Source organism: Apostichopus japonicus, chromosome 1, assembly GCF_037975245.1.
Source record: "Apostichopus japonicus isolate 1M-3 chromosome 1, ASM3797524v1, whole genome shotgun sequence".
Classification (NCBI taxonomy): domain Eukaryota; kingdom Metazoa; phylum Echinodermata; class Holothuroidea; order Aspidochirotida; family Stichopodidae; genus Apostichopus; species Apostichopus japonicus.
In genome coordinates, this window is record NC_092561.1 from 20,432,059 (window position 1) to 20,445,333 (window position 13,275).

Below are 13,275 nucleotides of genomic sequence, written 5' to 3' on the forward strand. Positions count from 1 at the left end.
CATTTTGATTTTCTGTTCTTTTCTTTTTTCCATTCTGAAGTTTAAATATTAGAAACGAGCACTAATTCTCAACAGTTCTAGTGGCGCAGTTGGTAGTGCTCTGGACTGGAGAGAGACAGGCACACTCTGTGTCTCCGGTTTGAACCCCAGACAGAGCATTTTATATTTTTGCTCTTTTACTGATTCCATTCTGGACATTGAAGTTTAAATATTAGAAACGAGCACTAATTCTCAACAGTTCTAGTGGCGCAGTTGGTAGTGCTCTGGACTGGAGAGACAGACAAACTCCATGTCTCCGGTTCGAACCCCAGACAGAGCATTTTATATTTTTGCTCTTTTACTGATTCCATTCTGGACTTTGAAGTTTAAATATTAGAAACGAGCATTAATTCTCAACAGTTCTAGTGGCGCAGTTGGTAGTGCTCTGGACTGGAGAGTGACAGACAAACTCCATGTCTCCGGTTCGATAACCAGACAAGCTCCATGTCTGCTGTTCATGTCCAGGCAGAGCCTTTTACTTTTCTACTCTCTGGAGGGAGTGGAAGTATAAATATAAGAAACAAAGTTTCTCCAGAGGGAACCGAAATGGTGTAATTGGTAGCTCCGTCGTTCAGTAAGCGATTGGTTTGGATTGCATCGGTTCAAGTCCCAGGTGAGTATTCGCAAAAGGAGTTCTGACAAGTGGATATGGTGAATCCCGAAGGCGGGCGGCCCCCTCCTCCTGACAGGATAAGGGAGGGGAGACAGGGGAAAGGTGTGGACAAGGTGATGTCGCCGCCCCCTCCCCCTGACAAGGTAAAGGCGCAGAAAAGTGGAGTTCGCCGCCACCCCTCCCCCCTGACAAGGTTCACGCGCGGACAAATGGGGTTCGCCGCCACCCCTCCCCCTGATTAGCTATTCTGGGGGTGAGGGAGTAGTGGAGAAAATCTTTTACAAAAACGACTAAGTCCAAACAGTAGGTTCTTTAAATATGTGTAAAGCTTTTGAAACCAGAGGCCCACCTAATGGTCTAGTGGTAAAGACTTTTGCTTTTGCATGTCAAGGTCCCTGGCTCAAACTCAACCTCTGCTTTTCCTTTTACAATACTCCAGTAAAAGGTAGAAAAAAAAAGAGATGCTTGGAAATAACTATTTTTTTTAATGACAAATCAGTTCATGGACAGGATGTTTCTTCATCCCTCCCACCACAGTCAATACCCTTCAACTACCTGTTCAGTAACAGGTTATCCCTTATCAAATACTAATCAAAACATGCAATACATCTTTCATAAACATTCTTAGTGATACCTGCATCTACTATTGAGATGGTTGGGTGACAACAGACAGTTAGTTTCTATAATGTTTCTATTACTTATAATATCAGCCTGGAAGGCAGTTATTAAATGATGCTAAGCAGTCACATGTACATATGGGATATGCCCTATGGCCTTTTACTTCACACCAGGTGGCTATCCAATCACACGGGTACATTCTTTTTGGACAGTTTTTTTAAACATTTGGAAGACCATTTTCACGTGAGGGGAAAAAGAATGGATTTCTCCTAGATAAAAATAATAACCCCATCTAACTTCAGCCAGACAGGGCTTGAATCCATAGGTTTGCTTGACAATAAGTTCCCAATAAAAAGGAGGTGTCCTTCCATGGATGATCGATGATTCAGTTTACAATAATACCATGGCACCCCTGCTACCATCAATATCATTTTCTTTAACTTTCATTACTTAACTAAATCTGATTTTGAATTAGTTTTAGATAACTCTTAACTTTTACATTTTTGCCCTCCAGTTTGAAAAAGGAAACGATACTACCACAGCACAAACAACATAAATGTGGAAGGTTGCTCCCTTTCATTGCTGTCTCAATCAACCCCTCCCCGCTCCGACTACCACACCCCAAATTATATACACGAAGAGTGCATTATTGAAAGTTTCTCTAAATAAAGCCTTATCAGTAAAACAGTGCTACTGCAAACTGAAAATTCAATTCAAAGATTCTCCCTCTTCACTTTCATATCTCCTTCTCGATCCTTCGCCTCACCACCCCCCTCCCCACCCCTGGTCCTCCCAACTACCATCCATAACTCCTGCCAATATCAAATTCAGTCACCTTAACATCCCCATAAAGTGTCAGTTGGTCAAGCACCACAATGTTTGTAGACCAAGAAATCAGCAACCGAAACCCATTTTTAAAACTTTAAAGCCCCATCAAATAAAGAAGCTGTTTTTTTTCTTCTTTTTCTCTAAATGAGATTAACACACAAACACCAAATCCAAAATATATAGAATTCCACTTCCCATTCTGAATATTCTTCAATTTTTTTGGGCCAAGCCACGGTAAAAAAGTGAGTGTTATTCTTTTTGGCCTTCCCCCATCTTTGTGTTTGCATTGCAACAAGGTGTAGTTTTCTCTACTCAAAAACAGATAAAATCAAATAAAAGATGATAACAGCACATGCAGGAGAAGAGTGAGTGCCCTCCCAAATACTACCGGCTTATGTATACAAAAGACCTCACGGACGCAGATTAAGTTCCAAATAACCTGGACTAACCCATTTGACCTGACGTGTGTCATTCCTGTGGTCTTATGATGGATGTTTATGAAATGTGATATATCAATCTGTGGGTGCCTCACCTGAATGTACCCGGAACCACGACATGCAAAACATGCAGATATAATCATGTAACTGTATAATGCCAACACATACATACTGTAACAAGAAGACCAAAGAAGAGAGTAAAAAGAGAAAAATAACATGGTTGGTAAAAGATATCACTCCTATTCGCCTGCTGACATTCCCACTGCGGATCGCATTTGATCCCAGAGAGACGCGATCTTTCAATCCTTTTTCCGACATCTTGGAAAATCTAGAGTTACTTTTCACCACCACGCCACCATCCATGCAGGAACCGACCAAAACCCCCTACGCGGCCGATTTATTCTGTTTCAGTTTCTCGTCCAAGGAGGGTATCTCTATATGGTTCAGCACTGTGTCAAAGAAGAGCGGTTTGCACGGTGACAGCTTTAAGTCAGGTGGGAATGCCGTGAAGTTGGGCTTGGCGGCAAGGTCCGGCTGGTTGGCGTTGTACCTGTCCAGCCTTTCCACCAGCGGTTGATTGTCCTTCAGACCGAGTTGTGCCATTCCTTTGCTGATGGAAGGTTCATTGGAATCTGAAAATTAACGCAAAGAGGTTCTTGGTAAGCCATGGCCTTTTTTTTTTTTAAGTATTCTTGGGTGGAGGGTATTTTCTATGGGTGAGAGTAGTCGGAGGGTGGGGGAAGTCAATTCAATTAATTGTGAGAAATGTCATTCAAGTAGGAACCACATAATGCCTATTCTCATCTTTGTAGTAAATTTGTCAGCTTGAGCTACCTGACAGTTCATAAGTAGGGGGGTATATTGGAGTGGAATTTGAGATTTGAATCCCTGAATAGAGAAAGTTTACAAAAACTTGATAATTTGCAGTCATTTCTTGTTGTTGCTGTCACAAACAGAAATGGATACCCACTTTCTATTATTTGGAGAAGACAGAAACTGGTTCAATTGCAGTCTCCAAGGCCAGATAAACTCTTTTTATTTTGGCTTTCAATTTCTTTATTCTGACAAATTTCGATAGTACAAAAAAACAGCATTTTTGATCGGGCTTTTGATACTTCCTTGTGATCCCTGGACATCATACATTCAGCTACAAGCAAAAATAACTGTTGTCTGTCCTGTCCACTACAATACTCCTATTGTAATATTTTCAGACCCTAAGGGCTAATAGGTCTCTCCACCCCCCTCCCCCCAAAAAAAAAGGGGTGAAAAAGGGCGGTGCTGCTTCCAACTGAATTAATCTTTTCACTCATTGTTTAACCAAAGAGAAAAATTTGGGAAAGAAACCAACAGATTATTAATATAAATGCCATATTTCTCTGAATCATTGTCTATGCTCTGATGGAAAACATTTGTTCAATTGCCAGGTTCCAAATGGACTCGGCAGTTTAATCTGCATTTTCCTGACGATCAGACCCAAAAGAGAACATCGATATGTCTCTCCACCATTTTCCCAAAGAAGAAACCTTTCAGAAACTCAAGGGTACTAAAGGGATTTCTTCCTTTTAAACTAACCAGGGTCCTACACAAAATTAACAGGGTAGTAGCATGATGGTCTCTGCCTGATTCCCCCTCCCCCCAACCCTATTTCTTTTCTTAATTTTTGTTTATTCATCCTTTCATATATAGTCCATCTTGCATTTTGCCTTTTGAAAAACAAGAATCCTTAATCTTCATCCAAAGCAGCAAAAAAATTCTTTCCAACACAGTAAATTGATTATTATTATTATTATTACCATTATTATTATATTATTATCAAGTACATACCTCGAATGGAGGCCACCTGAGCAGAGTACTTCAAGCCGTTGACGTCTTGTGCAAGAGTGTCCAATTCCTCTACCTCCACCTAACGTTTAAATGAAACCAAAATCTAATCATGATGTCTTCCACATTAAGTTTTTTAGAGAGTGTCACTATCCAACAAGCCCTATAGGGTTTTTTAGTACACTTCCTTTCACAAGTTTTGTTTCTTATCTCCTTCTATGTCATATGTCATACTTATGTTAAGATAGAACAAAAATAAATAAATGAAATGAAATAAATGAATTAGTTACTTTTTTTTTTAATTTGAGTAAAAGTTTAACTCCTGGTTGACCTGGCGAGAGGTCCTACGGGGGATAATAAGTTTGTTTTTATAGAATAGACATTTTTTTTTTCTTGGCAAAGTTGTCTATGTTCAGTCAGGGAATTGCTGGTAAATGAAGTCTTATATATTTACATTGGACAGGATAGCCATAATCATGCCCGAGGTCGGAGTCGAAGAGCCAATTAGGGAGGGATTTCTAAATACTGAGGATTGTGGAGACGGAGTGGTTTCTATTGTTTGGGTAGGGAGTGGTTGTGGTGGGAGTGGTTGCTACTTTATGTTTTAATCAACCGGTCATTGTTGGAGTTGTTTGTTTTGTTCTGTATATATAGTATACTGTACTTGGAGTCAGGGCCTAGACCCGTTTAGAAAAGGATTTTTTTAATTGAACGAGACTTTAAGTAGTAACAATTGTGAATACAGAAAGGGTTTGGTTTTTGAGTAGTGAGTTGTTGCAACTTTGTATTTCAGGGGGAGGTCTTCAATCAAAGGGTCGTTCTCGAGGTTGTTTTTGTATAACATGGTGTTGAATTCTTCAAGTCGGGTGAAAGTAGATTTTGTGTTTCCTGCACGGAGAACGTACAAAGTAGCAATATAGGTAGGGATTTTGAGTGCGAGTCGATAGCTGTGGTGTGAATTCTGTTTAAAATTTGTTTATTGGGATTAGAGATGGTAAGCAGGGAGATGCTCCCGTAACTGAGAATCGGTTTTACTTTGGATTTATCGATTTGGATAATGGTTTTCGGAGGGAAGTTATATTTGTGTGAGAGAATTTGAATGGATTTAAGTTGGGACCAGCAGCATCCTGCAGTTCTGTTACAATGTAGATTAAACGATGATTTGCTATCGAAAGTGGTACCGAGAAAGGTTGCTTTAGGAGAAGCAGTGATTGAGGTGTTGAAAGATTAATTTTGGATATATGGTGTTGGTATTTTGAGTTTATTATGGAGAAATTGGCTAAGTTAGATTTTGAGGGATTTATTTTTGTTCTCCACATCGAGCACCAATTTTTGAGATGTGTAATTGCTCTTTTAATATTTAGTTCCGTCATATAGACATTTTTACTGGTGCTCCAAATGGCTATGTCGTCAGTGTACTGACTATAGTTGCATTTAGATAGGGGGGATGTTCAAATCATTAACAAATAGGGTGTAGGGGAGGGGGCTGAGAACAGTGCCCTGTGGAGTACCTGAACGAAGTGGAATAGGTTTTGATGGTTGGTTTTTGTAGCATATTTTTGCATTGCGCTCACTAAGGAAAGAGGAAAGAAGTCTGGTGTTATTGGAGGGGAGATTAAAGTTAAGTAGTTAAATTCTTATGCCATTGTGCCAAGTTTTGTCGAACGCCTTTTCGGCATCAAGGACTAGGGCAGTGGTATCATGTTTTTTATGAAGCCGATGCAAATTTCTTCGGAAAGGCGGAAAGTTTGGTTTATTGTAGATTTTTGTGTGCGGAATTAGCCTGATTGATACGGGCAAAGTGATTATTTTGCTCTAGGTGGGTTCTGGTGCAGCTTTCTATAATTTTTTCGAAAATCTTACCTATAAGGCTGGCAGGAGACTACAGTAATTGGTCGATAGTTTTGAATTTTGGTGTGTCTTTACTTAGTTTCGGTATTAAAATCATTTTGGCGGATTTCCACAGGGTTTGGAAATAAGGAGTTCGTTTAATAATGGGAAAATATGAGAATTAATGAACATCAGAGGCCGACGGAGGGGAATCTTTTAGCATTAGGTCATTTATGTTGCCAAGACCAGGGGAGGAGGCATTTTTGCATACCTAGTGGCACTACACCAATTGTCTATTTCTTTGAGTAGAGGGATCTTTTTGTTGAGACATCCTTAGAAGTCGGGGATAAAGCTGGTTGCATTACAGATAATTGTACAGTCTATTTCATGTTGGAATCTGTTATCGTATGGAGGGCCATCTAAGATATTGAATACAGTTTTCAAGAACGATTCAATAAGCTTTATTTGGTCTTGAGTTTTTGTGATCAGGTTACCTACTTTATCTCTAAGGCATTGGTCTGTATTCCCTGTATTTGGGGTTGTTATGGGTTTATGATGTTTTAGAAATTTTTTCCAAAAGTATTTTGGATTTTTGTCATTAATGATTGAATCGCATTTGTTTTGGACTCGGTTTTGGTCGACCGCCGATATTTGTCTATTCATTGCTTTTTAAGTTGGTTAATTTGGATTTTTAGAGTTGGATCTGGGGAGATCATATAGGTTCTATGTAGGCGAAGTCTGAGTTAACTAGTGTAAGAATAATCCTATTTAGTTTTCGGTTTCTGTTTTGTTTTTAAGGGGCAGTGTTTTTTTAAGGTATTAAAGATATGTTGGGCAATGCTGTCACAATATATGCCGATGTAATTTACCTTGTTGTTGTGGTATTTGGGATAGTGTTGTTTGTTACAAGTTCCTTTTTAAGTGATGTCCAGTCTGTTTTATTGTATTATACGTTAATTTGTTATTTTGGATGCGACTGAGGTTTATGTCTAGCTCAAAAAGGAGTGAAAAATGGTCACTGATTAGGTCATCTTCTAGGATTTGAATAGAATGAGTTTAGGTTGCAAGGTGATTTGAGATTATGGCGTAGTCAAGTAGTTCAGTATTATTGTTTATTGGGTTTATCCTAGTTTTGGTATTTTGGTTAATTATTGTTAAGTTGTGTTTATCACATATTTCTAAGAGGGATATGCCTTTTTCAGATATTTTGGTGCTACCAAAAATGATGCGGTGGGCATTTAGATCTCCTAGTAGTATTGTATTTTTATTAGAACTTTTATATTGTGAATATGGGCTCCTTTGGGGATTATAGCTAATAATGTGGAGAGGTTTATTGTCTCTTTCGAGTACAATTTCAATTGTTTGTTTGGGTTGGGTTTGGGAGGAGGGTGGCTTTGAGGTTGTTTTTTTCAGCAATAAGTACTCCTCTCATAGAGCGAGAGATATCGTGTCTGAAAGTTTGGTAACCAGGGATGCTAAGGTGGGAATCTGTATTTAGTTTAGTTTCGTTTAACAAAATGATATCCGGGGAGTGGTTGGTGAATATTTTAAGTAGGAGGCTTAATTTTGGTAGGATACTGTTGATGTTTAGGTGGAGGAACTTGACCGAAGGAGGGAGTGTGCTTGTCATGTAGGTGATTGAGGAGGGCTAAATATTGAAGGTTGGTGGAGATGTTCCATAATTACAGTTTTGGGGATATTTAAGTTTAGGTGTTTTAGTGTTAACATGGTGGCATAACTGGCAAGGTCGTCGGATTTAATATTAATGTCGGCTTTTTGGAAGGTTTATTGCACTAATTCAATTATAAAGGTTGCGATATTCAGTTTTTCTTCAGTGGCGATTTTATTTGTTATTTCAATTTTAGGGGTAGAGTTGGTTACATTCATGTAGGTTCTTTGTTGTTTCTTATTAGCTTCAGTTTTAGCTTCTTTAAATTTTGGGCATCCTTTGTAAAGGGCTGTATGAGTCCCTGAGCAATTGGCACATTATGCTTTCTTTTGGTTTGGGACAGTCTTTAACTCTGTGGTTTTTGCCACATCTGAGACATCTGGTTTGATTTTTGCAAGTATAGTGGGTGTGTCCAAAAAGTTGACATTTGAAACATTGAGTGATTTGGGGGGGGGGGGGGGTTGTGGTATTCTTCTGTTTTGTGTTTAAAGTATCCTAAGTAGAAACCTTGTTTGATTAGGGATTGTTGAGGTTCTTGTTCTTCAAACGTTATTTTTACTTTCCAAGTTGGATTGTTTGTGGCATGACTAATGAGTCTTTAAGTTGTATTGGGGATGTATTCTTGGTCTTCGAGTTCTTGTTCAATATCTTTGATTTGAATTTCTGGGTTTATGCCACAGGGTACTACAGAGAAGTTTCTTTGTCTTACTTTTTGGGGGATTCTTGGTTTGGGGTTCCCTAGTTTAGTCCATGGTTTCAGGAGGATATTTGCAGATTTAGGGTCATGGGGGTGATTAGGATGTTGTTAGTATACGAAGACGGTTTATATTTGAGATCATGGCATTTGGTTTTTCTTCATTGATTAGTTTAGCAAGTGTTACTGGGTTTTTTGATAGTTCTGGTAAGATTCCTGATACAATGATTGTTTGAGCGGACTTTTTGGTGGTTGGTTGGAGTTAGGAGATTGGTTTATTTCAACGGAGTTTGGACTTTGTCTTTTTCTGCTATTTTTGTACAGGCATCCACTCATTAATGTCTATGCCAAAATCAGAGAGGTTTAGGTTTTCGACTAGGGGGGCGGTTATAGGTGGGTAAGGGGTTGTCATATTGGCAAAACAGCCCCTCCCTACGGGTATTAAATGGCTTCTATACAATGAAATTGATCATAGACTTCACTTACCAGAAAGAATTAGTCTCCAGCCTAAGACGGCAGACGGAAAGAATAGGAACTCCTTTTGAAGAGACACACTATGAATCGAAAGTGTACTCCGTAGCGTTGTGTTGGTATCCATTGACGCGTACGTTTTGTAAATGGCGGGTAAGTAATAGAGTGAAGGATGATGGGGTGGCGCTATGTCAAAAAGCTCACTGTTGACCAACATAATCCTCAGATCCCTAAGGAAAGGAGGGGAATACAAAAGAAATTAGCAAATTATCTTCAAAGTAAGTCTCGTACATTTTAGCACAAAACATTAAACACTAATAAGCAACTAATTCCAACAAAGTTTAGGCTGTGATTGAAACTTTACTGGTGAAAACATGATAATTAAATATATATTACATTTTTAGGAACCTTTCTTTCTTATGACTAACCTTGACTGTATATTGCAGCTTTCCAGCTCATCTTTGAGTTCTCTGATCTTGACAACAATCACCTGTCTTTTTAATTTACCACAACCCAGACCACACTAATTGGCAACTCTTTCCAACAATCTAAGGCAACAATCATCAATTTAAGACAACCAAATTACTAACTACAAAATGATTCCAACAAACTAAGGCACCGGGTCTCATTAATTTAGCACAAAACAGACCACACTAGTTAGCAACTCATAAACTAAGGCAAAACTTATAAATTTAATACAAACACACCACACTAATTACCAACAAATTATCACAGCACTCCTCTTCAATTAAGTACAAACAGACCACACTAATTAGCTACTCATTCCACCAAACTAAGGCACAATGTCTCTTTAATTTATCACGAAACAGACCACACCAAATACCGACTAGTTCCAACAGGCTAAGGCACAGTGTCTCGTAGGTTTAGCACAAAATCAGACAACACCAAATACCGACTGGTTCCAACAGGCTAAGGCACTGTGTCTTGTACATTTAGCACAAAAAAAGACCACACCAAATACCAACTGGTTCCAATAGTCTAAGGCACTGTGTCTCGTACATTTAGCACATAAAAAGACCACACCAAATACCAACTGGTTCCAACATGCTAAGGCACCGTGTCTCGTACATTTAGCACAAAAAATTACCACACCAAATACCGACTGGTTCCAACAGTCTAAGGCACTGTGTCTCGTACATTTAGCACAAAAACTGACTACACCAAATACCGACTGGTTCCAACAGTCTAAGGCACTGTGTCTCGTACCTTTAGCACAAAAACTGACCACACCAAATACTGAATGGTCCCAACAGGCTAAGGCACCATGTCTCGTACATTTAGCACAAAAACACACCACACCAAATACCAACTGGTTCCAACAGGCTAAGGCACCGTGTCTCCTACATTAAGCACTGATCTTGGCAACAATCAACTGTTGAGAGGACAAGACTGATGTTCATGATACTGGCTCACACTGATGTTTCCCTTGAATCTGACTTTTTCTCCAATTTCTGTTAAATCACCTCAAGATCACACTTCCAGATCTCTCTGTAGAGGACAGGCTTGAAGGATCCTCTCGTATTTGGTGGAGTTACTGATCTTTCAACCACTTGTTCTAAACCTGATCCAGCTTCATTTCAGACATCCAAGACTCACAATTTTCCTGACATTTTCTTCATCTTCTTCTTTCACCTGAGACAGTACTGTAAAAGATAAGAAGATTTCATATATTGGAAAGCAGATACTGTAGACATTGCAACTAGACTCATTTTTATCCACTCCCTCCCCTTCCTCCCTGCCCATGACTACCTAAACAACCCTGACTGCTGCCTCATTGATATAACTATGTATAAAAAAATGTACATCATTGTGGTTTAACTGCAGAAATAAATGAAACGAATACCAGAGCTTAAATATTTCTGTGTTACTATAGTAAACTGCATACCCAAACGGAAGCATTACAGAATCTTCAATGTCTGAGACCTCCAGAAGAATGTTAGTCAGTTCATGGAGTGAATCAGTGTGGCCAATGCAATGCTGTAAAGACAAATATAAAAGCAATATGTATATATATACCAATGGTGTGAAATAAATTTTAGTAGTTTTTTTAGTAGTTTTACATAAGATCATCTTCCAGTTTGCGTATGCACATACCTTTCCGATGAGTGTTTACAAACATGAATAAACTGTACCTCTTTTTGTTACTAAGTGCCTGTTTATTTTTAATACTTGCAATATATATATGACTTATTAATGAACCTTACTAGACATTGCTATCAAACCTACATATGGAGTACTTCACAAAATGCCAAAACTTCCTTTGATGTACATTGTTCACTATAATAGTCAAGCCGAAAGTAAGGAATGAATTGAACACAATTTTGAGAACATTTCATCAGCCAAACAATTTTTGAGAGCATGTACTACAGTAGTTTAAACAAACTTAGCAAGCACATTCATGTAGAACTGGAAATTGAAAAATTTCTGAAATAAACATCATTCTTGAAACAAGAAACTTGACAAGTGAAATAAGGACCGACACTTAAGCTACAAAATGCACACTTAGCAAAGATGAAAACTAGCTTTTTGGCCTTACACAAGTACCAACAACATATTGGTATATTCATGGTAAACCCTCATGTGCTTCCATGACTTCTAGCACCTGTGTAATAATATTCTATATCACTGAACAAGGACAGAGATACTTTATATTGTACTTATCTCTCAATACTCTTAATATGTGTTTACCATGAGTTGTGTTCCTCACAACTTAATCAATGTTTTCAAATTAAAATCCAACTTAAAGACAATTCCTCAACAATGAAAGGTCGACTTAGCAAAGTTTGAATTCGGATTAATAATAATCAAAGTTTCAGTGAAACAGTTCTGCCGACTATAAAATCATGCCTTAGGCATCAAAAGAAGTCTATGATCTGATAAAGATATGCCGAGAGTTGGACCAATACTGTTAAGCCTAGCTTCAGGTCAAAATTATGCTAGTCGATCAAATTAATACATGTATATCAATTTAGTTGCCTACGCTACTGTAGGTAACATCAGCTTGCATAGAGAGTTTCTCCATACTTGAACCATCACCAACATCAATTAGACCACAGAGCTAGGCCTAATTGCTTGAGAATTTCATTTTACAAAGTACCGTTGCTTGTATAACAAGCCTAGGATAAGCTAGTTCGTCCTGATCTCTATCTAGCCTCCGCTTTGTTCGGCTAGTCTAGGTTTTCCCATTTTCATTTGGTGGTAGGCCTAGCCTGGGGCCATTTGTTTTCTCCCCTAGCAACGTTATTTTCCTCCCACTAAAAAGTTGAGTAACTTACTTTCCCTACATCATAGGGGAGTCAAGTACATCTTCATGGGAAATTAACATTTTCAGGGGAGTTAACTAAAGTTTTTCATGGGAGGCATATTGGCTAGAAAGAATAGATGTTGTAAGTGGAATAACTGTAGGGAAAGATTTAAGGGAGAAAGGTGACGTTAAGGGTGAAAAATAACATGGTTAAGGAAACTAACATACTTGTTTCATTGGTGGAGACTGTTGTTCTGTAGGCACTGACGGTATATTTTCTTTGTAGAGTAAGCTAAAGAAAGTTGTGATAGTATTAAGGAAAATAGAAAATGTGACCAGGTACCTTACTGTACTTGTGTAACTGTTCAGTGATTGAAAGATGAAAAGTGTTAATTAAGTTAGGCCTACCCTAACTGTACTAGCATTAATCAGAAAGAAATTATAATGGGCCCAACCAGCTAGGTCTAGTATTTTGTCGGAAGATATAAAGTGACTTACTTTACTTACGTAAATTGTCTAGTGAATATCATATTAGGCCTAGGCCTAGGTTAGCATTCTAACTTACTATAGGCGCTAATTAGTGTGACCCGACGCCAGTGCCTACGTGAGCTAGCCTATTGTTAGGCCTAAGCGATACTACAGTATTATATGATAGGCTAGCCTAATTTCTCACGCTCGCTGACTCAAACAATGTGAAGTACTAACTTGCTCCACAAAACTAATGCACAACCTTCGCCATTCAAATTCTTTCGCAGTTACCAGCCGTACAGAAAAGGCTACAAATTACAATTGCGTATGAATTGTTAGCCAACGGCTGCCAGGAAGCGAACTGCTCGTGCAACCTTTCGTGAGCTTTATATACAGATCATAATTCGCGCTCCTTAGCTTAAACATTGACCGGTGTGAAGTTAGATACTTATTCCACGTTCCTCGTTCGATATTCGCGAATGAGTAACTGCTACCTATTCAGTTACGTATTCGACAATGGTA

General features: G+C 38.6%; 1 long non-coding RNA gene across 4 annotated transcripts; it reads right to left on the reverse strand.

Moving 5' to 3' along the window:
• Window positions 1-1,117: 1,117 nt before the first annotated feature.
• LOC139970943 (uncharacterized) lies at window positions 1,118-13,275 on the reverse strand. 4 transcript variants are annotated; one of them, XR_011794263.1, is made up of 6 exons: window positions 12,991-13,275; window positions 10,927-11,018; window positions 10,479-10,684; window positions 9,036-9,250; window positions 4,360-4,438; window positions 1,118-3,167 (listed from the first exon to the last, which is right to left on the reverse strand). It is a non-coding gene; the product is annotated as an uncharacterized lncRNA (long non-coding RNA). The 4 variants fall into 4 exon arrangements; XR_011794266.1 differs by having other exon boundaries at window positions 10,505-10,673; window positions 12,991-13,269; XR_011794262.1 differs by having other exon boundaries at window positions 10,505-10,684; window positions 13,016-13,264.